The 24849-nt window shown below is 38.9% G+C and overlaps 1 protein-coding gene across 8 annotated transcripts in view; it reads left to right on the top strand.

The window, feature by feature from the left end:
• Positions 1–23345: 23345 nt before the first annotated feature.
• Positions 23346–24849, top strand: part of TCF4 (transcription factor 4) — a 344189-nt gene continuing 342685 nt past the window's right edge. For all 8 annotated transcript variants that reach the window (XM_025048142.1, XM_015590849.2, XM_015590847.2 and 5 more), the window contains exon 1: positions 23346–23870. The gene's annotated coding sequence lies outside the window, so the exon portion shown is untranslated. The remainder of the gene's footprint in view (positions 23871–24849) is intronic.

The raw sequence follows: 24849 nt of genomic DNA, 5'->3' as shown, positions 1-24849 counted from the left end.
GCAACTCAATAGCAAAAAAAGCAAATAACCTGGCTTACAAATGGGCAAAGGACTTGAATAGATATTTCTCCAAAGACATGCAAACAGCCAATAGGTATATGAAAATATGTTCAACATCATTAATCATCAGGTAAATGCAAATCAAAACCACTATGAAGTATCACCTCAAACTGTCAAGATTGCGATTATCAAAAAAAAAAAAAAAAAGCTTTGTTAAGGATGTGGAAAAATCAGAACACTTGTACACTGTTGGTGGGAATGTAAAATAGTGCAGCCATTATGGAAAAGAGTTTGATGGTTCCTTAAAAAATTAAAAATAGGACTACTATATGATCCAGCAATCCCACTTTGGGGTATTTATCCAAAAGAACTGAAATCGGTATCTTGAAGTTATATCTGCACTCCCATTTCCATTGCAATATTATTCACAATAACCAAGACATGGAAACAACCTAAATGTCCATCAACAGATGAATGAATCAAGAAATTATATATACATACACACACATATACATGCATATATATATACATCCATACATTATATATATATATATATATGGAGAGAGGGTGTGGGGGGGGGGGGGGGAGAGAGAGAGGAGAGAGAGAGAGAGAGAGAGAGAGAGAATAGACTATTATTCAGCCTTAAAAAAGAAATTCTGCCCTATGTGACAATGTGGATGAACCTATAGGACATAATGCTAAGCGAAATAAGTCAATTACAGAAAAACAAATACTGCAAGAGGGATCCAATATAAAAAAGGACCCAAACTCACAGAAACAGAGAGAGTAGAATGGTGGTTGCCAGGGACTGGAGATAAGGGGAAGTGGGGAGTTGCTGTTAAGTGGATATAAAATTTCAGGTATATAAGAGTAATAAATTGTAGAGATCAATGTACGATATTGTGACTATAGTTAACAGTACTGTATTGTGCACTTAAAAAGTTAAGAGTGTCTCATGTTAAGTGTTCTTACCACAATTTTAAAACAGAAACTAAAGACCACTATCCTGATGAACACAGACTCCAAACTAAAATTTAAAACAAATTTAACATATTAAATCCAACAGTATATAAAATAGAGATTATATCATGAAAGAGTGGGGTTCATCCCAGGAATTCAGGCTGCTTAACATTTGAAAATCAATCAGTATGTCATCATATTAAAATGATAAAAAACATTTAATCTCATTTGTTGTTGACCAGTTTCAGCATCAACAGCTGACATGTTCCAAGATTCATTCTTGATTAAACACTCAATAAACTAGAAATAGAAAAGAACTTTCACAATCACATAAATGGTATTTTTTTAAAGTCTACAGCTAAGATCACACTTAATTGTGAAAGACTTAATGCTTTTCCTTTAAAATCAGAAACAAGATAAAAATGTTTGTTTTTACCGTTTCTATTCAACATTGTATTTATCCTTACAGTCAGTGCAATAGGAAAAGAAAGCAAATGAAAGTCATCAAGATTGAAAGTAAAACTGTCTTTGTCCACAGCTATGATCACCGATATAGCAAATGTGGTGAAATCGACCAGGGCTCAGGAGGGCACCAGCCAAACCGCTCTGAGTTCAGCCCCACGAGCTGCTGAGGTTCCTTACCATTTCCAAGCATCTGTAGAGCAGGCAGCAGCGGGAGCATCTTCCACTCCCTCTCTACAGGTCACAGTCGTCACCACAAGAATAGGGGTGGGGGCAACATACCCTACAGGGCCTAATAGCACCCACATTTCTAGAGACAGTGGGCTGGCAGACAAGGTGCTCCTCTGCTGCGAACAGGCATGCCACTTAGTCATGGCGGTTGGGTCAAGGAAACGCATTCTCACCCCACGGCTGGATAGGAAGGGAGGTCTACTATGATAAGCTGTTTCTTCCTGAGAGGAGCACTGTGTACATGTCTAGTAGCCAGTAGCTCTGTGGGGGTAGGTTAGGTTTCTGTCTCCTTCCAGAGATGGCACCACCCCACATCTTCCAGAGTACAGTAAGTCCCACTTAACATCATCAGTAGGTTCTTAGAAACTGTGACTTTAAGTGAAACAAAAGTTTCACTTAAAGTATATATAACAAAACCAATTTTACCATAAGCTAATTAATAGAAACAAGAGTTAAGTTCCTACAGCATATTTCTGGTCACAAAAACATCACCAAACTTCTAAATAAAATCCCAAAACACGTCTAATAGTAAATACTGAAATAAATGTGAGCTATACATACATTCAAGAAAGAACTTGAATAAAAACAAGTAGGATAACTATTTTCCAACCCACTGATTCCAGTTCAGGGTTGAGGGTGGCCAGAGGCTCTCTCGGCAGGCAAGTGAGGTTGCAGATGGGAATCCACTCACACTTACACTCACTCAGACTGAGACAATGCAGACACGCCTTGCGTGACATCTTTAAGATGTGGCGGGAAACGGGAATACCCCGTGAAACCCCACGCAGACATGGGGAGAACGTACAGACTCCACACAAACAGTGGCCCCTCCTGGAAGCAATTATTATTATTTTTTTCCTCAACATTGTAATGAAAGGACATTGAACGAAACGACATTCAAGGACGTGCTGCATATCCAACTCATAAGGTAGCCCAGCTTGGGAGACGCCCTCCCAGCTTTGCAGAATGGCGCGCGAAGGTCTCCAACTTATTATTCTGCTTTCCCAATTTGTCTGCCGCCCCCCAATCTAGCAGACTAGTAGATACTCACGTGTCCTTCTTTAACCTCAGCTCCTCTCTGACTTTCTCAGGTTCTGCATCGAGTTGGGCATAGGTGAGCAGCCAATCTGCGCATAGCAGACGCCAGCCCACTGCGCAGCCGCGCGACTCCCGGCCTTGCTGCCCTGCGCTTGCGCAGTTCCTCGAACGAGCGCATGAAACCAACAGGCCCTCCCTGAGCCTCCCACACACCCGCAAGGTTCACAAGCTTCTAACCTGCCTCCGCTCCCCACATCAATACCTAACTCGGGATTAACACAATTCTTCAGTCTCCCAACTGACTCACCATTCGTTGGTTTGCAGTCTGCCATAGACGGCGGGCAAGGAAAGACCTAAGAAAAAAGCAGCCCACTCCAATTGGTAGGTGGCAACCTACCAAAGCAAGAGAACCTACTTACAAGGCTTGTTTGGGGTGGCCAAAGAGCTAGTAGATCTTTATACCTGCTCGCCAGAAACTTCAAAGTTTATATAGTAGAAATGGAGTTCAGGCACGTATACCATCCAGATGGTCTCAATCACACGTTACTACCTCCAGGCTGTGTCCTTGAGCCATCTTGTGCTGGGAAGGCAAGTAGAATGCCATTCCAAAGACATTGGAGGGGGCTGTGAAGAGCCTCCAATTGCCGTGGTCAAGCTCATGGGTCAGCCAGTGGTCACTTCCTCTAGATGACCTCCTTCAACAACTGATGACACATGAAACAACATATATGAATCCTGAATTAATGATGCCGAGTTCAAGAAGCCAGATAAATGAAATATATATCTATATTTACACTATATAATTCATGTGTATAAAATTCCAGAAAATGCAAACTAGTAGCAGAAAGCAGACTATTGGTTGCCTGGGCGTAGGGCGGAGAGATGAGGAGGGATGGGGGACAGAGAGGAGCGGGAAGAGGAAATAATACAGGGGCATGAAGAAACTTTTGGATGTGATGGATATGTGCATTTCTTGACTGATTGTATGGATATATATGTATGTCAAATGGATCAACTTGTACCCTTTAAATATGTGCAGTTTACTGGATATAGAATATTCCTTAACAGAACTATTTTTAAAAAATATAAAAAGGCCAAATTTTCACCAAATAAATAAGCAATAATGTGGAATATTTTGCTTAGTGCTTTCCCATTTTTTTTCATCATAGCAATCCAGAGAGCTGGTTATTCTGATTCTTTCTGTTATATTATTGTTATATATTACTATTTTATTATTGTTCCTACATAAGACATGATGAAATCAGAGGTGTGAGGGCATTACCTTGCCCAAAGTCAGAAAACTTTTGTCAGCAAACATCCCGTGGAATTCTTTACTAGCAAGTGAAATAAAGGACAAACCTGATTTCATTAGGGTGGTCCACTAACATTTTCATTCCTGCCTCCTTACTATCCCTTCCTGCAGCCCTAAGAAAGTCTCACTAAATTTAAGAGTACATATCACTCTCAATTCCCAATTTCCCTAGAAATGTGAGGTAAGGACATTGCAGTCTGTGCTGTCCAATTCATTAGTCCATTTGTGCTACTGAGAACTTGAAATGTAGATCATCTGAATTGAGACGTAAAGTAAGATAACAGGCCAGGTTTTGAAGACATAAATATCTCATCAATATTTTTTATACTGATTACATGTTGAAATTATAGTATTTTGGATATATTGGGTTAAATAACATGTTATCCACTAATTTTACCTGTTTATTTTTACTTTTAATAAGTGGTTTATAAAAATTTTAAATTACATGTGTGCCCAGCATTATTGGACAACATGGACCTAATTCCACTGAGAAAAGCAATGCTATGCCTTTTATTATGACAGTTTCAGAAAATAATGAACTTGAATTTGAATCGCAATTCTCTCAAGCTTCAGGTTTATAAGAAGGTGGAAAGCTTGAGGTAGGATGCCCCTGGGAGAATCTTTGGGGATATGAGAAGAAAAATGGGCCCAGGCAGTGTAGCAGATGCTGATTAGAAAGAAAAGGGGCTACAGCTGATTGTGAACTCATAGTAGATGGTGGAAAATATTCAACCCAAACTCTGAGATCAATTTTATAAGTCAAATCTTATGCTGAAATGCTTTGGGGTACAGTGCTAGTGTTTTGATGCATCAAAGATCCAGTGGATGTTGGTGGCAGTCGTGAAAGATGACCCAACCCAGAATTATCTTAGCCCAATAAAGAACTTATCTGTGTAATTATAACTAAGGCAATATTTGGGGTAGCAGATGCAATTTTTGACTCTGTGGATTAAAATCTTGATCTCTTCAAAGGCTTTGCTTCATGGCAGACTCTCGTGACAATATTCCCCTCTCTACTGCTCTTAGTTCTTAGTCATCTAGTGCTCTGCCACATTGTTTGGATTTGTGTAAGTGTCCATGGATCTTGGAAGCCCTTGGGTCTAGTGCACTAACTCTTTATAAGTCAGTCAGGTAGAGGCTTGGGTCCCACCGTACTAGCAGGACCTGGGAGGTAGTGCTCAGTTCTCATCATTTATATTAAATCCAGCTCATGTAAAATACTGTTGAAATTGCAAATCATGACAAATGTCACAAAAGGCAGAGCCAAGTCTTACAGTAAAATGTGCTCTCCCAGACTCTTTCCTCTAGAATGTCTCATGCTGCCATGCTAACCACATCCCTCGGTGTAATCTTTCCTTCCTGATGGATATCTTCCTGTTGTAGCTGTTAAGGAGTCAATATATAGCATCCTTTTTTTTTTTTTTTTAATCACTCTCTGAATTTGGAACCAATGGAAAAACAGACCCAGGAGTCAGACAGATGGTAAGAGGATGTGGCTTTAGATTAGATGCCCGCAAGTCTCCCAAATATATCGCCCTGAATGAGAGAGATACCTCCCGCCCCTATCCCTGTTAGACCTGGACATTGAAGGCCTATTCCAAGCATAGTGCGTGAATGAGCAGATCAGAGTAAAAATATCTTGCGGTATCCCTGCAAGAAAGAGAATCCAACAAGACACTGAACTGAGCAAGCCCAGTAGTGTCAATCAAACTCTAATCGAATAAGCCTACAGGAGCGAGGCATGGGGAAAAAGGCAAGTGACACCAGCAGAAGTCTCTCTGCATAGAAACATTAGGCCAGGAAAGTGGATATGCCTCCCCCAAACCTACTCCTATGTAAATGTATTTATCTGCGTATTGTCAAAAATGTGACAGGTTTTTATAAACACATTTCTTAGGACTTAGCATATAGACCTGTAGAATATATTTTCCTTGATGCAAGTTCTATTCATTTATTCCAAAAGTATTTGGTCAGTGCCTGCTATAGGCTAGGGCATTGTTCTAGGCACTGCTAGGTGAGGAAACAGACAAAATTCCTGCCTTCGTGGTGCTTATATTTTAGCAGGAAAGACTTTTAAAAAAATAGGCAATTAAGACAAATAGTACTGCAGATGATGATAAGTGTTATCAAGAAAAAGAAAGCAAACAAGGGGTGAGCATAGAAGACGTAATATCAAATAGGGTGATTAGGGAAGCCTCCCCGCAAAGGTGACAGTGAAATAAAGGCCTGATGGAAGTATGAGAGTGAAACTCCTGAGACTATCTGGAGGAAAGTGCTCTAAGCAGCGTAAACGGCAAGTGCAAAGGCCGTGTGGACAGATGCCTAATAGGCTAGAGGAAAAGCAAGAAGCTAGAGCGGCTGGAACAGAATGAACGAGGCAGAATCACACATAATCTCTGTCTTCTGGGTTCATTCATGTTTCTGGCATGTTATTCCTGCCTTTTCTGTTTGTGTTTTAAAGTTCAGACTCTCTTAACAGTTCTAGTACAGCTCTTGGGCCCCCAGCTATAACGTTCCTCTGTACCACTCACAAGCCATGTGTACATTCATTGCCACGGTTCTGGACCTGCCTTCCATTCCTCAGGGCCTGAAACGTCCTGGAAGGCAGCGTTTTTCTGAATCCATCATGTACCTGGCTTACACCTTTCAGAAAGCAAGTTCTCAATATATGTTTGGTGAATGACACTCCTAGACTGTTGCCTCAAGGACCTCAATGCAAATCCTGTCCTCCAGATGTCTCAGGACTTCAATATCGAGTAGGGTTTTTCTCAGCAGCAGTGGTTTCCTTAAGATACAAGGTGAATCACTGGCATATTTAGTCCATACTTAGCACAGAACTCACCTACCTTTTTGCGATTTAGTTGCTGACATTTGAATGCATTAATGCCTCATTTCCTATACCCCAGCATGTCTCATTGGTTTCCCAACTATTTCCTGAGTGCCTCAATGACTCAAATAGACCCCTGCCCTCTGGAGTTTATATTCTAAAAGATAACGACTTGAAGGTGAGACCCTGTCTTTGTTGTCATTATTCTCACAGCCCATAGCACAGTGCTTTCTTTGCCTAATGTGCTTTATAAAAATCATGCAAATCTTGAGACAAGTCAGAAAGAATTTCATAGAACCAAAAAAAAAAAAAAAGTGCTCATCTCTTTTACTCTCTAAATGGCTCAAACAGACCATCTCAATGCCTTTCTCAATGCTTTTCTTTAAAACATGCTCAAGGTCCATTTATTTCCAAGGTGACACTTCCACCTCTGATAACTAAAACCCTATACTGTGAAAACATGGTGGCAAGATGCTAGATGGGTCTAATTTTCTCCTTGCTTTGTAAATCTTTCAAACTATTGAGTGTGGCAGTTTAAGATGTTTGACGAGTTTTAGGCTTATGTGTAAAATGATTTAACGTGACTGTTTAATAAATTGCATTGCTAGTAAGCCATAGGCCAAAACCCCTCAAAATATCAGTATATCAAAACCTATAATGTTATCAGGAGAAGAAGATGGATTTGGGGAATTTTTCTAAAGTCCTTGAATTAATATTATCTTTTTGTGGTCTAGGAATATTTGCTAACAGCCCTGCTGATTTTCCATTAAGGGTACAGTGAGATGGAGTGCGTGGCACACTGCTTTCATTCGTGGATCAACAGTGAAGAAGACAGATTTGTGGTTTTTATCAGCATTAGCAGGGCTAAGCACATTAGTTCACAGGTGTTAGGAATTACCACTTGAATGAAGAGCTGGGCGGAGAAATAGTATTTGTCTAGTGAAAAGATAATAGGTATATACACAGTCCACATCTTCAAATATGTATTATACAGTCTATATTTTAACCCAAATCAAAAATGAATTTGGCATGTTCTTTCCTTGAGTTCATTCTTTAAATTGAATTGGCACATATTAAATGATAATCATTATTGATAGAATGATATCATTTTGTATCAGTGACAACATTTTCATTATCAATTTGATCCTAAGATTATGAGATGATCTATCTCAATTTTTAAAAACTAGAAAATGGAAATTGTGAACAGTGGCATGTAAAGTTCTTTGACAGACCTACGATTAGGGCTCAAGGCACCTAATTCTCAAATCTTCTTTTAGCCTCTGGAGGAATAATATCTGCTGGGTTTGTCCTGTTGATTCTTTGGGGTCCAAATTTGCTAAAGAAAGGCCCGGGGCAGGGTTAACAATAGAAATAGTTGCTTTTCGAATCCAATGACCTCGTAATATTAGAAGAATCCCCACTAAACCTTACGCACAACAGTTTGCTTATAATTTGTTGGAGAATTTATCATAAAATTCTGCATCAGATTCAATTTATCATTTGACTTATTGACCTTCAAGAACAACACATTTTTGTCAGACATTCAAAAATGTTTCCTTTAGTTTACAGGTTTTCCTGGAAGATGGGAATAAATTCTAGTGTCTATGAATTTTTTAAAGAAACTACACTCCTTGGAAAATGAATAAAATATGAATTTAAAATACATCACATTTCCTAACAATGAAGAGATGTGGCATAAATAATACTCTCACCTCTGCCCGTTGTATCTACAGTGCTATAGATACTGTTGAACATATGGTACATGATGTCACCCACTGTTCTCATTCTCCCTTCACTCTGAGACATGCAGGACAGACCCCATCAGCATTTCTAGGGAGGATAATATAATTATATCAATTTGCTAAATTTCGATGTGTGAAAATGAATTAGATAGCACTTTCCTAGCAATAGAGTATATGCAAACAATGTTATTGAGTGAACGTTATGAATTAATTTAACCTAATTGTTACAGTAGATAAACATTATCTAGTATTTCAATTTTCATCCATCCACCCGAAAAACAATCGTCATTGAATAAATATGACTTTAATCAGGATCGAGTCTGGATTATTGGTTTATTTCTAGTCAAGATTATTTTTTCTTAGAAAATATTTACCCTGCTTAAGTTATAGATATTATCTGTTGTTTGGAGTGAAGATTTTCCAAAGTCATCTCGGATCTGTACAGCTTAAAGTTTCTAATAACTAAAAAGGGAGAGGGAACAGAATCCCATTGCTTCCATCCACAGCGTGCCTTTTGTGATTTTGCCAGCCATCACCATTTCTACTTCTCCCCATTCTTCCGACTCCTGCTAGAAGAGCACCAGCACGTAGTAGGCCATCCCTGAATGGTAGCCATTGTGATGACTGCAAGGCTTCTTATAACCCTATTTTCCAAGGTGGTAAAATGAAGCTCCCTACAACCAAGATCACTGCTGGTCCTTCATAGAAGCAGGTTTTTCATCGATTGCTTCCTGAAGCTGCTGGAATTTCCCTGACCCCCTTCCACAGTGAGATGGGGTCCTGCCAGGTACCCTGCCAATCGGCTCCCCTTCCCGAATCCCAGCATTTTCTTTTGTTTTGTTTTTTGTTTTTTTGTTTTTACACTGCTGAGACTGGATGGACAATACTCTACAAGGAAAGACCCTCTTTGTCCTGCTTTTAAAACCTGGACTGGAGCCAGCTCCAAGCAAGCCTCTAGCACGCCTTTCTTAACTCTTTGCTAGCCTCCCAACAGAATACCCAGAAAGGCCTATCTTACCCACACCAGAGGAAGAAAAAAGAGGAAGATGAGGAAAGGAAGGAAATTTGCTCTTTGCAGTGTATGACCTTAATACATATCAGAGCTGTTCTCCAGTAATTCTAGGGTGGGGTTAGAGGCATGGCAAAAAAAAGGGAAGGATCTGCTTGAGATAAATTGATGAGGTGGCAGAATTATAATCTTCCTTAAATATTTATATGCAGAATTTTTGTATCTAATGCTTTTTAGATACAAACTATTGCTAAGATATAGCAAAAATAGTAATTATCCACTCAATAAAAATGCATCTAGTGCCTGTCCTGTGCAAAGACCTGCACTATGTATGCACTATTGACAGACACAGGAATATTTACACTAGGAGTCTATCCTTTGGCAGCTTTGGGTTCCAAATGACATGACATCCCATACTAGGGAACGCCAGTGACATGACATTGATGACATGAACATCAGTCATGACAATTTGAGCTTCTGAACGATGAGCACTATAAGAAGAACATACAGCTGTACAACCCAGAAGTCAAAGAAATTGTTTTCCTTAGGAGGAGTTATTTCCTATGCTGTGCCTTGCAAATGGAGATGATCTCCTGGCCTCCCAACGATAAGATAAGCTCTCAGCGATGCTTTTTTCTGGTTATAGGCACGTGTATCTGTTCTCCTTTAGGACTGACAGCAGGCCTTTCCAGAATGGCTTGACCAACAGCAGGGGCACAGCCTGTGGTTATGAATGGAATGATCTTAATTAGTAATTTATTTACAATAGTGAGTAGTTAGTACCTGCTTGTTCCATCTGTTCTAATATTTTAATATTCACTCTTAGAAATATGCAAAGAAATATATTCTTGGATTGATAATACATTATAATATATTTCAGATCATATATAAAACTCTCAAAAGCAGCATGAGCTAAATAATAAATAATAATAGTAATACCTATATTAATGCTTAAGTAACAATTCATAATTTACAAAGTTTGTGTGAATATATTAGCTCTTTACAGCAACTACATGAAGTAAATAAAATGATCTTCATTTTTATAGATGAAGAAATTGTGGTATCAAAAATTTCAGGGGTTTGTCTAAAGCAGAGTTTCTCAACCAAGGTGATTTTGCTCCCCAGGGAACATTTGACAATGTCTGGAGACCTTTTTCGTGTTTTCAACTGAGGGTTTGGTAGTAGGGGGCTGCTACTTTCATTTGCTGGGTAAAGACCAGGGATGCTGCTAAACATCTTACAATGCACAGGACAGCCTTTCACATCAAAGAATTATTCAACCCAAAATGTCAATAGCACTAAGGTTAAGAAAACCTAATCTAGGATCACAGAGTTGGTAAGATCTGAATCCAGCTTTATTATTCTTAATTCAATCTTTTTTCTATTATCTTCAAGGTAAAAAGTTTTCCTCTTGAAGCGAATGGGGAAGCATAGTCTATTACAGTTTTTATTATGTTCAATTTTGCTTTTCTTATTCCTGAGCTCCTGGGAAACGGTGGAAAAGTATACCTTTAGTAGACCAGGAAATGTTGCTGTGTTGTAAAATTGTTCCCAGTGACAGCAGAAAAGCTTTCAAACATAATTCTCGCCCCTCCTCACCCCCAGCCTACCTTTCCAACTTCATTGAATTCTGTACCTGCAATTACAGTTTTTTGGACTGCATCGGGTGATAAAATTCCACTGTATTTTCTCAGTTCTAACACTGAGATGGATAAAATCTAGAACCATGCTGGAGAGATGGGTGGCAGGAATAAATGATTGATTAACACGTGTGCGAGTTCTCAATTAGCAATGGTAATGGCCCGTGGATGTAATGTGAATTTGCCAAAGCCAATGATAACCCAAAAGGCATTTTTATTGAGATTTGGAATATACAACATTTTTTTAAAGGGGAGTCATCTATCTATTAATTAATTTCGAGGTAAGCTACTATAGCAGTTATTTTTAATTCCCTAAATACGCATCACTGTGAGGCAAGAATGTGCTAGTCAGCAGGAGTTGCCAACAAAGATTAAAAACTGGAACAGTAAAAAAAAAAAGCTAAAAAAGCTGTGGTACAGGCATAGCATAGCCAGGGGCCATAGAGTTAAAACCGTGCATCCCAGAGCCGGACCAGCCTAGGTTTCCATCCTGCTCTGCAAACCTACTAACTGTATGATCATGAGCAAGTTACTTAACTTCTCTGTATCTCAGTTTACTCAACTATCAAATGTGAGTGTATATAGTACCTACCGCAGAGGGTATTCCCGAAATCGAATGTATTTTACAATGTGCCTGGCACACAATCCGTGTGATAGTGCTATATATATTTTTATATTATGCAGGTATTAACACAGATCAGGTGAACCTATGTATGGTGATGTGAAAACATGACATGAAATATTAAGTGAAAATAGGAAAAGTAAAGAAATTCAGAGAGCAATAATTATAGCACCAGCCCATTTATATTTTAAACCCCTCGATGACTAGATATGTGAGTTACAGGTTGTGTGGTGAAGAGGAACTTGAACTTTTTATTTCAATCAGAGAAGTTTATAACCCACTTCTTGATTTGGGTGAATACAGAAGGCTACTCTGAAGCTTTTTTTTTTTTTTTTTTTGCTTTTCTCAGTATTAGAAAGTAAGACCAGCAGGCCTATTTGACCCTAGGGGAAGGGCATAGAAGAATTTTTTAAGTTCCATCAAAGGTTACCTCTCTCAAGAGCCCAAGAGCACAGCTGGTCACTTGGGAAGAGTTAAGCAAATTGAATGGGGTTCAGTGAGCCCCCTTGGGAGGATGGGATCTTACTGGCTTCTTCCTTTCTCAAAGTAACATGGTTAGAATCTCTCTGTATGCTGTGTTAGCATGGTCATGTCTGAGGTCTCAGCTGGATTATACTCCAGTGGTCATGAAGAGAAATGTTTTCCAAGCAAAGAGGAGCCTGGCTGGATGGTAAAGTCTAGAGTGTGACCTAAGAGTACATAAGGATGGTTTTACTGGACCAAGCATAGCTGAGGTCAGAAGTCCATTAGAACCAGCATTTTTGGCCCAGAAGTCACACAGGTGAGCGTGAATAAACGTGGATAATATTGAAGTCCAAATGTAGGCAGAAATGTGGTCATTGCAGAGATCCTACCAGCAAAAACATCATTGTGGCTATAGATGACACCATCAGATTGCACAGGACCAGCTAACATAGTGACACTAGGGCAGTCACAGAAGTCCCAACGGGAAAGAATTTGGCTTGTTAGTTCTCTCTCCTCTTGATTTTCAGAATCAAAATAGATCTCATGGACTGAGTAAATACCCAGAGTAAGAAGACAATCTGGAAAAGTGGTACATACTGGCTTTATCAAAATAGATGTAGATGTAGACATAGATATGAATGTATGTTAGGTATAGGTACATTAATCAGAGAGATGAATAGATAGCTGAATAGATAGATAAATGGATGAATGGATAGACAGACAGACTGACAGACAAAGATATTTTGACGCTGAGAAATGATTTGGCCTTACCATGCATTCAAAGTTCTAGCAGTTGCAGAATAAATACAACTATTTCATATTGGTTGCAAAATCTGGACCTGTGTGTGTATGTGTGTGTGAGTGTAGGTTGTGTGTTCAGGTTGTGTGTGCCTGCACACATACAACTCAAGGTATGGTTTCAAGACTAACAAACACACACACAACTCAAGGTATGGTTTCAAGACTAACAAAATCAGCATCATTTATCACCTGGCTGCTTGAATAATCATGCGTCCATCCATTGGCATGCTGGTAAATGTTTAACACCTAGCTTTCTGGGAGGTGGAGGTGAGCCACTTTGTTGAAGCCACAAATTATTCCATGCAAAGGGAATATGGGTAGTATACTGCAATTAACAAGTAGAATCTATAGGTTTCAAGGCAGAAAGACAAGGAATTCAAACAATACACATGGAGAGAAAACAACCACAGAAGCAGCTAAAATAAGGAAGAAATGAGAATGGAATTTACCAGTAGTGCAATTCTCTACTACTGACAATCCAAAAAAGTTTCTCAAAAGTTTCCTGTGAGTTAGCTAAGAAATAAGTACAAAAATTAATCTTTACCAAATTCTAAGAGTAGAACTACACGACCTTCATGTAACTTGTAAATGGCTAAAACAGCATATGATAAAATTTGTCCTTAACTGAAAATAGATTAAAGAATTCAATCAGTAATATTTAGATAGCCATAATATTCTGGGAAGAATCAAACTTGAGAGAAACAATGGCTATATTGTTTTGTTTATTGTGAACATATACGTGTGATAGTGTATTCAAGTTTAACGTTCTAAATTAGAAAGAAAACACATTATTTGTTTTTATTGTGGTAAAAAACACGTAACACATTTTTAAACATTTTTAGGTGTACAGTAGTGTTAGCAACATACACATTGTTGTGCAATAGATCTGTAGAACTTTTCATCTTGCAAAACCGAAACTATTCCCACTGAATGACTCTTCCACACCTTCCTCACCACCTCCTAGCAAATACCATTCTACTTTCCGTTTCTATAAATCTGACTATTCTAGATACCTCATATGAGCGCAATCATGCAATATTTGTCTTTTTGTGACTGGTTTATTTCACTTAACATAATGTACCATGGCTCACCCACATTGTAGCATATGACAGGATTTCTTTCTTTATGGCCGAATAATATTCTTTTGTATGCATATGCCACATTTTCTTTATCCATTCAGGCCCTGATGGATGTTTTGATTCCTTCCACCTTTGGCTCATGAATAATGCTGCAATAAACACAGGTGTGCAAGTATCTCTTCAAGATCTCGTTATCAATTTTGTAGGGGATTTATACACAAAAGTGAGATGGGAAAATATTATTATTAATAACATGATAATCAATGTATAATTTTTAAGTCATAGCCAGATGTTTGTTGAAAATTGATGGAATCATTATGCGCAGAACTCAATGTTAGCCATTGAAACAATGAAGATCTCTAAGACGTTCTCTGCCTTCTAGAGGTTTAGGGTCTAATTGATGAAGCAATACCAATATGTAAATATATAAATTATAATAATTTGTATTAAAGGTAAAGCTAGTGCAAGTACAAATTGGTCAAACTACTTTGGAAAACTGTCTGATAGTTTCTTCTGAAACTAAGATATGCCTACCCAGCAATTCTAGGCATATGATAGAATATCCTAGGTACAAGGCCAAGCTAAATAAGTGCATATATCAACCAAAAGACATGGATAAAAATTTTAAGGCAGCTTTACTCATAGCAGTCAAAATTGGGAAAACCTATATTTGGGGAGAATGAGGTGGGGTTTGAATGGATAAATAAATTGTTGTATATTCTTATGGAATACTATACAGTGATAAAAAAGAATAGCCTGCCCCTACATAAAAACACATGGAGGAATCTTACATATGTAATGATAAAAAAAAAAGCCAGATGCACATGAATATATATTAGATGATTCCAATTTCAAGAATAGGCAAAACTACTCTCTGATGATAGATATCAAAGAGCATGAGAATGGACTATGAAGGAAAAGAAGATTGCCTTCTGGGTTGCTGGAAATGTTCTATATCTTGATCTGGGGGATTGTTTTCATGCTGAAAAATGATTCAAAGGAATCTCTTACTCTAAATATTAAGAATGATTTTGTATATATATATATATATATGTATGTATATATATGCTTATATATATATGCAAAAATTTATTGAGCTGTAAATTTTTACTGTATGTATGCTATACTGTAATTTTTTTAAGTTTTTGTTTTAAGCAAATGAGTTAGTTCAGAGGAGTGAGTGGTGGAGAAGATCAAGAAGTCAGAGCAGACTTCACAACGGATGGTAAGAATTCAACTGTATTTGATGGAAAGGCAAGAATTGTTCAAGGGAACACATGAGGGAGGTCAGTTCAAGCAACAGGAAAGGCAAGAATAAATGCGTAGTGGCACAGATGTCCAGAAAGCTTGGTAAACTTTGTATTTGTCTCTCCAACATCTATCTTTCCTTTCCCCAAGTATATAAACCTTGTGGGTTGGGTAGGATTGGTTTCACCTCAGCTCCAGGAGTGAGCTTTAACTGATTTGAGCCTTAGCAACATAGTTACTTAGTGATAAATGTAAACTGGTCATTGTGTGGTTTGGCTCAAAAGTGGGTGTCTTCCTAAGATGATACAGTTAGAGCTCAGCTGAGGCTTTAGTGTCAAGGCTTAAGGGGAACCAGCAACTGTCTTAGGCAAAGCTCATAGCTTCAGTGTAGAGTGGTAGCCATTTTGGAGGTCATGAGGTAGTTAGCCTGACACATAAAGTTGGGCTTAACTGAGAGAAATGTGGATGAATGAAGCTGAAGACCTAATCGATGGCTCTAGACTCTTTAGATTTTTGAGACCTTTATTGCTTAAGCCAGTTCAAATGAATTTTTCTATTGCTTTGTAACCCAATTAACTTTTCTCATAATTATACACGTCTCTTGAATGAGTCTGGTTTCCACGGCCATAACCACAGCCCTCCTTCACACTCTCATAATCACTGGCTAAGAGAAGTGCAAGAGCTTTTAACTGGCTTCTGCCTTTGGTTTCTTCTTACCTTCATTATCCTCTGCATTGCTTCCTTAATGATCTTCTTAGGCATATCTGATCACTGCTGCTGTGTGCATGACCCTAATAGTTCCACGTAGTGGGAGTAAAGGCAAATGGGTCCACATTTGCCAACTGGGGTTTAACACTAGTCCTTCAGCTCCACTCATGAACTCTGAGATCCTGACTAGTCTTCCAGCCTTTGCTGGGGTTAGTGCTTTGGCCCAGAATGTCCTTCACTCTCTATCTGCTCATGGGAATACCACTTCTCTTTCCAGATCCAACTCTAGCCTCATCTCTTCTAAGAAGCCTTAGATTTCTCCAGCTAATATATACTTATTTCGCTATAATATAGTGGCACGATTTGACCTCTTGATAGCTCTCCAGTTAGTCTTTCCAACATTGTGTGATTTGTATATGTCTGACCTACCCATTAGTGTATGAATACTGGTAGCTCGAGGGCCCTGTTTTTTTTCATCTCGAATTCCTCATCATAACTTGCATACTGCTTTTCATAGACAAACCGTTCAATAAAACTATGCTGTATGGTTAATTGACTAGAGATGACATTTCTTTTAGGGAAGGAGATGGTCTTAAAGTTGGAGAGGTAGGTGGGGGCCTGGATGAGGGAACTAACAGCTTTTGAAGGATTTTAAAAATCAAGTTAAGTATATTAAGTTCAATCAGTTTTATTTCACTTTCGAATACATGAATGGTTCTCCTGCTGTTTTCCAAAATTCCTACTGTCCTTTCTACATTGTATATTTTAAACCGTTTATCTTTCTATCTGTCTCCTTTTCTATGGTGGGAGGTGGTTGTTGGTTTTGAAATAATATGAAGTTTGACAAGAGAAGAAATAGAATGGAGTGATTAACTTTCTTCTCACTTCTCCACTATGATCTCAGAATATGCTTCATGAATACCCTTGCTAGCGAAGCAGTGAGGCCCGTCTACTAAAGCAGTGACTAAATATTTTTGATGTAATCGTACATATGTACTATATTGTATATATACACCTGAAATAGGCTTTTGTAAAACAATACTTACTCTCAATTCATGCCATGCATGTTGATATTTTCTGTTACTCTATTTCACTTCAAACAAAAAGTTGATCACAGTCCAGTAAGTCTATTCCATGACCATATAAAGTTGAGACCTTCAGTTTGAAAGATGTGACACTAAAGAGTATATATCATAATTTCTAGGTTACAATCATTGGATGAGCATTGCACCAAGTGCTTTTGATAATATGGTTGTATTTAATCTGTCATCATAATTCTATGACAGATTATTATACCCATTTTATGGATGAGGAAACTGATGCTCGGGGTAAAGCCAATTGCCCAAGATCACTTAGCTACTACATGGTGGAGCTGAGACTTAAACACAGGTAGATCATGCTGCTTCTTACAGCTTAGTGACATGTGCCATGGCTTTAGGTCACAGACAGCTGTGGAAAAGATCTGCATATGTTGAACTTTTAACCTTGCATCACACACGGGGAGGAGGAGACCACCTGGGAACAGACCAAGAGCTCTATACACAACGTCTTCGTTTCTTCTCTGGAACTCTATTCCTGCCTTATTCTCCCAACTTATAAGCCCCTCAGAAATGACAAAACCCCTAAAATACAACACTCGAACTATAACAGAGAAAACAATTTCATGATTAGGAGGAAATGTCCTAGAAGGCTGGCACTAAACCTTTTGAGTCTTCTTTAAATGAACAGAACTCCATGGACACTAAGAATGAATTTTATTTTTTTTACATTTCCTTTTCAACAAACCCCCAAAATATCTAAAAGTAGGTAAAATCAAAATTCTGCTCTGTTACACGCTAGGTCCAATAGGAAGGTTTGTTATTTTAAACACCAATCTGTCATCGTATAACTTTATTTCCAAAGTTGCTTGATTTTCTGGGTCATTCTTGAAGGAATAATTTAGTTCCATAAACAGTCCCTTATGTGCCAAGCAGTGTGCCAAGTCATTAGGGTACAAAGACCTGCTCCTTGCCTTTGTAAAGGGAACATATACTAAAACAAGGAACACAATACACCAATGGCATGACAGTGTGACCCATGCATAAATAGTTACATAAGGTGCAGAGAAAAGACAGTGGATTGCATAATAATTCTGGGAATGCAGAATTTTGTCTTTAGTTTTAGAGGTTTGGGGGGTTTGGGGAAAGGAGAGAGAAAAAATAAAACTGACAATCTTTCAATTTTAGTGTCCACAGTTTTGTTAATTAAAAGAGACTTACAAGATTTACTGCCAGCCTTCTAGAATGTTTCCTTCTAATCATGAAACTCTTTCCTCTGTTATAGTTTGTGTTGTATTTTAAGGGTGTTGTCATTTTTGAGGGGCTTATAAGTTGGAAGAATAAAGCAGGAAGAGAGTTCCAGAGAAGAAACGAAGACGTTGTGTATAGAGAGCTCTTGGTCTGTTCCCAGGTGGTCTCCTCCTCCCCGTGTGTGATGCAAGGTTAAAAGTTCAACATATGCAGATCTTTTCCACAGCTGTCTGTGACCTAAAGCCATGGCACATGTCACTAAGCTGTAAGAAGCAGCATGATCTACCTGTGTTTAAGTCTCAGCTCCACCATGTAGTAGATGTTTGCTGTACCCCAACCCACAATTTCCTCATCCATAAAATTATGTAATAGTGAAGCAATACAATGACTTTTATTACAGTTGTGAAATAAGCAGTCCCCACAGTTTGGTAAATTAAGACAATTATCTTTGTTCTATTTTTAGGATTTAGGATTCAGGTGATAAGGAGCCAATAGCTTGTTGCAAATCAAACTGAATATTCACCAGCACTATTTACCAACAATGAAACCAAGCTAAAATGGAACCTTAAGAGAAACTGATCTATAAAAGCTGTACTCTTCAGTGTGAAGTGTGTATCTTGAGGATAAAGACAAGTTCTTTATTTATTTAACAAATGGTCTAGAAAATCTGATAAGTGCCAGGCACTGCATTAGGTATAAGTACAGAGAGTGAAAAAGATTCATGTAGTCCCTGTATTATGAAGTCTACCCTCTGATGGGGAAGACAGATAATATAGAGGAAACCCATTAACAAAAAGGTCCTAATTGGAAAACGTGCCACTAAGGACATAAAGCTGATGATGAGGCAAAGAATAATAAAGTGGGTGCTTATTTTAGACGGAATGATTAGGAAGGTCTCTGGGAGGAGGTAGTATTTAAGCTGAGACCAGAAGGATAACCAGGAGCCAGCTGTGTGAATAGCCAGAGAAAGGATCATGGGACCAGCCAATGCAAAGGACCTGGTGTATGTGGGACTCTGAATGTTGAAGCTCTGGACTTCTTTCACACACACTGACTGGATTCCTCCCATTCTGACCTTTCAGCTGATTTTCTGGCTCAGTGCTGCAGTATATGTGAGGCTTCAGTTTGAGGTCCTAGATGTTTGTGCCTTTTGATATATCAACCTGAAAACATGCTAAGGTAGCCCTTTCTCTTCCAAACATCTTCCAAAGCTGTATCTTCTTCACTGTGACTTCACCATTCAATCAAGACTGCCCTTGACATTTATATCATTCTGGTTTTTTGCCTACATTTTTGCCTCAGGTTTTGGGAGAATAGCTGCCTTTACGAGGTAGACATTTAAAAATTATTTGCTGAATTTTTGGATGAATTTTATTAGATCATCAAAGATCTGATTTTTTGGTTTGTGGTTTTGTCTGCTTATTTATTTTAACATGGTCAGGATTATGGGCAAGCAAACTGGATGAAATTTGTAGAAGAATAGTGTGGCATTACTGGACTAGCACTCATTTACTGAAGAGATACTTCTGGCTCTGTAACTCATTGGTGATGTGACTTTGGATGTGACATTCCATGTGAGCCTTGACATCTTCAACAAAAATGAAGTTTCATCTAAGCACCCTTCAATGTCTGTGACTCATTGAGTTTCAATATTTGCCACTCCTTCCCACTCCTATAAAAGAATTGTTATCTTTAGGCATCAACTCAGTTTATACAATAATTATACCTTACATTTGATAGGACTTTGTCATTTTTCACAGCCTTTTCATGTCCACTATCTCATTCGATTTTAACCAGCCATGTAAAGTACTGAAGACATGTTAATTATTTTACATCTCACAAAATGTGAAATTTGCTCAAGGTCATAATACAGCAGAAAAGGGTATGACACTTGTATATACTGTCCTGACTATATATGTGGCACAATTTTCTAATAAAACACTTCAGTTTTAGGATCACAAAAGTACTCAGGTTCACTCAGTTAGGGAAGGGGAGCACTGCAGGAATCAGCTCTCTTATGGACAGGAGGCAAGGTGGTCCTCATAATAATTGAAAAAGTATCTCTAGGCATTTCTTCCTAGTACTAAATTGTCTACTTTTCTGGGAACTTCCAAAACCTTTCTGTTTTACCTAAAGAGCAATGTCCTCTGCTTATTCATGGTTCTTGTTTACCCATAACCATGGCTCTCACATGGCCTGACTTTCTGGCACCAGGTCTGGCCGGCTCTCATCAACATGTCTAATCCATCATTCACCATAGACTACTGTCAATCTCTTTCACTTTTAGTTGGTGTGGTCCAGTCAGCTGGGATTGGAGAGGCTGGGGCAGGAAGGACTCATGTGATACCCACATCAAGTTCTACCTCTAAATCAGTATTTATGGTCAGATTCCCAGGGAAAGGAGTCTATAGATGGAGCAGGCACTCCAAAACATATCTCCTATATTTTCCTTTTTATCTAAGTTTCACAGCATTCTACTGAGTCTTCTTTTGTCAGGTACCTCCAATATTCATAAGTAAACCTATTCTTCTGATAGTTCAGGGAAAAAAAAAATCAAACAAACCAAATTTACTCTTTAATTTAAAATAAGAAGGGTATTTGTACGATTTTCTGACTGTAGGCTGCAATTTAAAAAAAATGCACTAGCCATCAATCGTGTGCATGTAGGTCAGAGACCCAATCCAATCATTGACTTCTTGACAATTTTAAAACCTAGAAACTAGAAGGAGCCTTATGAGATTATCTAATCTAGCCTCTGCATTTTACAGTAAAAGACAGTGACATCAAGCCTTAGGTCACAGAGCTGATTAGAGGTAGAGTCAATGGAATATTTCTCCTAAACAAAAATCTGTGATCTTTCTATTACGTCATCTCCATAGAGCCTGTAGAGGCTTATTCTGAGAATCAGAGATAATGCTTGTGATAATGTAGCATAAAACAATGTCTAAATGTTAAATATTATTTTAAGATGAGAACATGGAATGAAGATAGAAGACAGGAATCAAATTATAAATGCCCTAATTCTTATTCTCTAAAAACTTACATATAAACAAAAGATCTTGAAAATTGATCTAAACTCTTATCTATTAATGACACAAAACTGCATCAGAAAACGGAGATTAGGATGTTCTCACTGCTGGATAATATAGGAATGTAATTGAATGTTGACTGATCATAGAAGGCCTAACTTCAAAGGTGGGCTCTATCACTTAATAAAGTTGTTTAATTAGTCAAGTTAAACTGCCCTGGTCAAGCTGCTCAACTTTAAACAAAAGATTGCTACCACCAATCTAATGGCAACAGGAGTCCCCAGTCTTGGGTGCTGAAAGATGAGAAACTTTTTTCAAATGAGCAGCTTGCAAAACAGGGAAACACTGTCTCTAAAAGAAACCCAAAGTGTATTCCAAGGATACAAAGGGGAGGCCATTTTTTATAGAGAAAGTTGGACCTGCCCTGGTCTCTGATTGGCCTATTTTTATGTAAATGATGAATCCAAATTTGCATAGTCTGATTGGCCCAAATAGCACTATCTTGATTGGTCAGAATAGCACATTCTAAACTGTCATTATGGAGCTGGTATGATTGGTCAGGAAGGATGCAAATGAAGATATAACTATGGGGTTCTGATTGGATGAGACAAGTCTCAGCCCATTGGTCAAAACATAGTGCCAGGAACTCCTTTATAAGGGCGGATTCAGACGGAAGGGGCACAGTTGTAGGAGGCTGGCAGCATAGTCTATGACTTTCCCTGAAGTTCAGAGTGCTTGAGAGGCTTGTCTGCAACAGCTGTTACACTCTGGTTATGATTTGGGGCCCAATTAACCAGAAGGAGTCCTTCTTGGCAGGTATATTCGTTTGCAAGGTCTACGATAGCTTGCTTCTGGCTTTCTATATGTAAGATATAGTAGTAACATATACTCCAGAGATTCACTTTTTGGATTCAAGCAGCCAATATTTGTGAAATTATCAGAACAGTGTCTGGTACATTGTAAACCCATGTATAAATGTTACCTGTCATTATTATTACTCACTTCTGTCTGGTAGGAGGACTAGAAAAATCTCCACTTAAAATCCTGTCGGCTAGATTAGAGCTATTAATTGGTTTAACGAGGAATTATAGGTGGAAAGATTTTAGTGGTGGCTCCACTTAAATCTTTATTTCTTTAATTCTTATGAAGTTCTTAAAAGTGGACATTGTTATTTGCATTCGCAAACTAGAGAAGGTAATTGCTTGGGCAGAACTAGGAGTTGATTCAGTACTGGTACATGCTACAAACTCGATTTGAGTCTACGAAGCAACAAATGGAAGTCTTTTCCAAGTGGAGACTTTTCAGAGCCGCAAAGTTCTCTTTTCCAGGGGTCTAGAAAAAGATAGTGTGTGGGTAGTGGACAAGGAGTAGAGGACCTACATCCCTCTTCAAGCTCAGGAGCTACAACTTGGCTCAGGGGACTTCTTCCACACTGCCCAAACCTCGCTTAGAGAAGGAGTTCCACACAGCGAGAGAACCCAGACTCAGGCTTTCCGTTAGTGAGGCCGGCGCGGCCTCTCCCGAGCCTCCCTCAGGATGAGCCACGGATCTGACTCCCTTATGGAAGTTTGTGGAATTTAATTCCTTAATTAATTTAGGAACTACAATTGTAGAACAGGGAAGGCCAAGGAACGGGAACAAAAAGAAGCGCGCAGGAACACGGTATCGGCTAACGGCCCCAGCCTCGGGAGCCCTTACAGATCGGTCCCACTCGCGACAGCCGCGGGAACCCCGCCACCGCCGTAGGTCGCGGAGGAGGCGTGGCCCGCACGCGCCGCCATCTTGGGTGCCTCTCTAGGCGCTCTGTTTACCACTCGATGGTCGCCCGCTCCCGCCCCGCCCCTCCCTAGTCATTGTCTGGAGGAGCAGCGGCGGCCACAGCGCCTTCTCTTTATAAGCCCGCAGTGCCCGGATGTGAATGGATTACAATGTATCTTTCAGGGAAACCTATTATTATCAATGTGACTCCACGGGGGAGTCAATGGTGATGATGATGATGAGGAGGATGATGATGATGATGAGACACCTCTAAACTTGGAACAAGTTTAAGACTTTATAAGAGAAGAAAAAAAAACCACCAACAAGATTTGTTTGAGGAGAAATTATAACTATCCTGTATTGATTTTTTTTTTTATAAACAATAAGAAAAAGTTGTTGGATTTTTTTTTTAATGATTTCTTTTTTGGGGGAGGGAATTTTGTTGCAGTTTTGTGGTGGAAAATGCAAAAACCTGAGCCAGGTGCATAATCTTGTATTCTGTGGATATCCCTGGAGCAGAACTGAATACCAGTTAAAATACTTTTTTGGGGGATACACATGTGAGATACTAAGTACTTGCAGAAGATTTTTGTCTCTCTTTTTAAAGTCACTTTCCTTGGAATATTGTGAGCATATTTGTGGCCATTTAAGGTAACGTTACAATTTGCTGTCAGAATAAACTGTTTGTAATTGAATTTAATTTTTAAAATGTCGATCCCACTGTTTTATTAAAACAAAAGAAACAACTATTAAATAATTGCCAATGGGAAAAAGTATGTGCATGCATTTTATGTATGTACTCGCACATGTAGCAATAACAGGGTGTGTAGAATGTGTATTTTAACACGTAAAAATCGCGTATGTTGCATATACTGGATAAAGCACGCTTGTTATGAAATAATAGACTTATGAAGCTTAATTTTTATTCTAAAAAGTGATATTAAAAAGTATGTTTTAAGAGCATGCAGGGCCTGTAATGGCAAATATTGAATTAAAAACTTATAGTGCTGGTGAACGGGGACTTAGCGTGTCTAGGAACTCAAGTGTGAAAACAAAACAACATCCACCCTCAAAAATTACCCCCTTTTCTTTGGGGGGGGGCGAAGTTTGCAGCTATACTATTCTGTGACTTTAAAGGGAGGGGAAAGAAAGTATGCAATTTAGGTTTCTCCCCCAACGCAAAACTACCGAAATGAAAATCTCCCCAGCAAAATGTGGCTTGGTTTATACATGGAAAAGAAAAATAGTGATCCTCTTGGCAAAGTCTTTTTGCATCACGTGTATTTGCAGCCTAGTATTAACTCGCTTTGCCGTGTGTAGATGTGTGAGTGAGAGGGAACGAGAGTCAGAGAAAGAAAGAAGTGAGGGGATGTAAACTCGAATAAATTTCAAAGTGCCTCCGATGGTTGAAACGGGCAAAAACTGAACTGTTCAGGCTTCAGATTGTAACTGACGATCTGAGGGGAAATGAGGTGCTCGATGAATTTTCGTTTCTATTTTTTTGCGAGGCGGGGGAAGTGTTGAGATTTCTATTTCGGGGGCGGGGGTCCATCCCAGCCAGCGCGACCCGAGCGAGCCGCGTCTCCCCGCGGCAGCCCCCCCACCCATTTCTTTGCTGAACTTGCAATTC

The sequence above is a fragment of the Pteropus alecto genome, unplaced genomic scaffold (genome assembly GCF_000325575.1).
Source record: "Pteropus alecto unplaced genomic scaffold, ASM32557v1 scaffold14, whole genome shotgun sequence".
NCBI classification, from domain to species: Eukaryota; Metazoa; Chordata; class Mammalia; order Chiroptera; family Pteropodidae; genus Pteropus; species Pteropus alecto.
The sequence above is the reverse complement of the archived record's forward strand: the minus strand, read 5'-3'. Positions and strand labels throughout refer to the sequence as shown.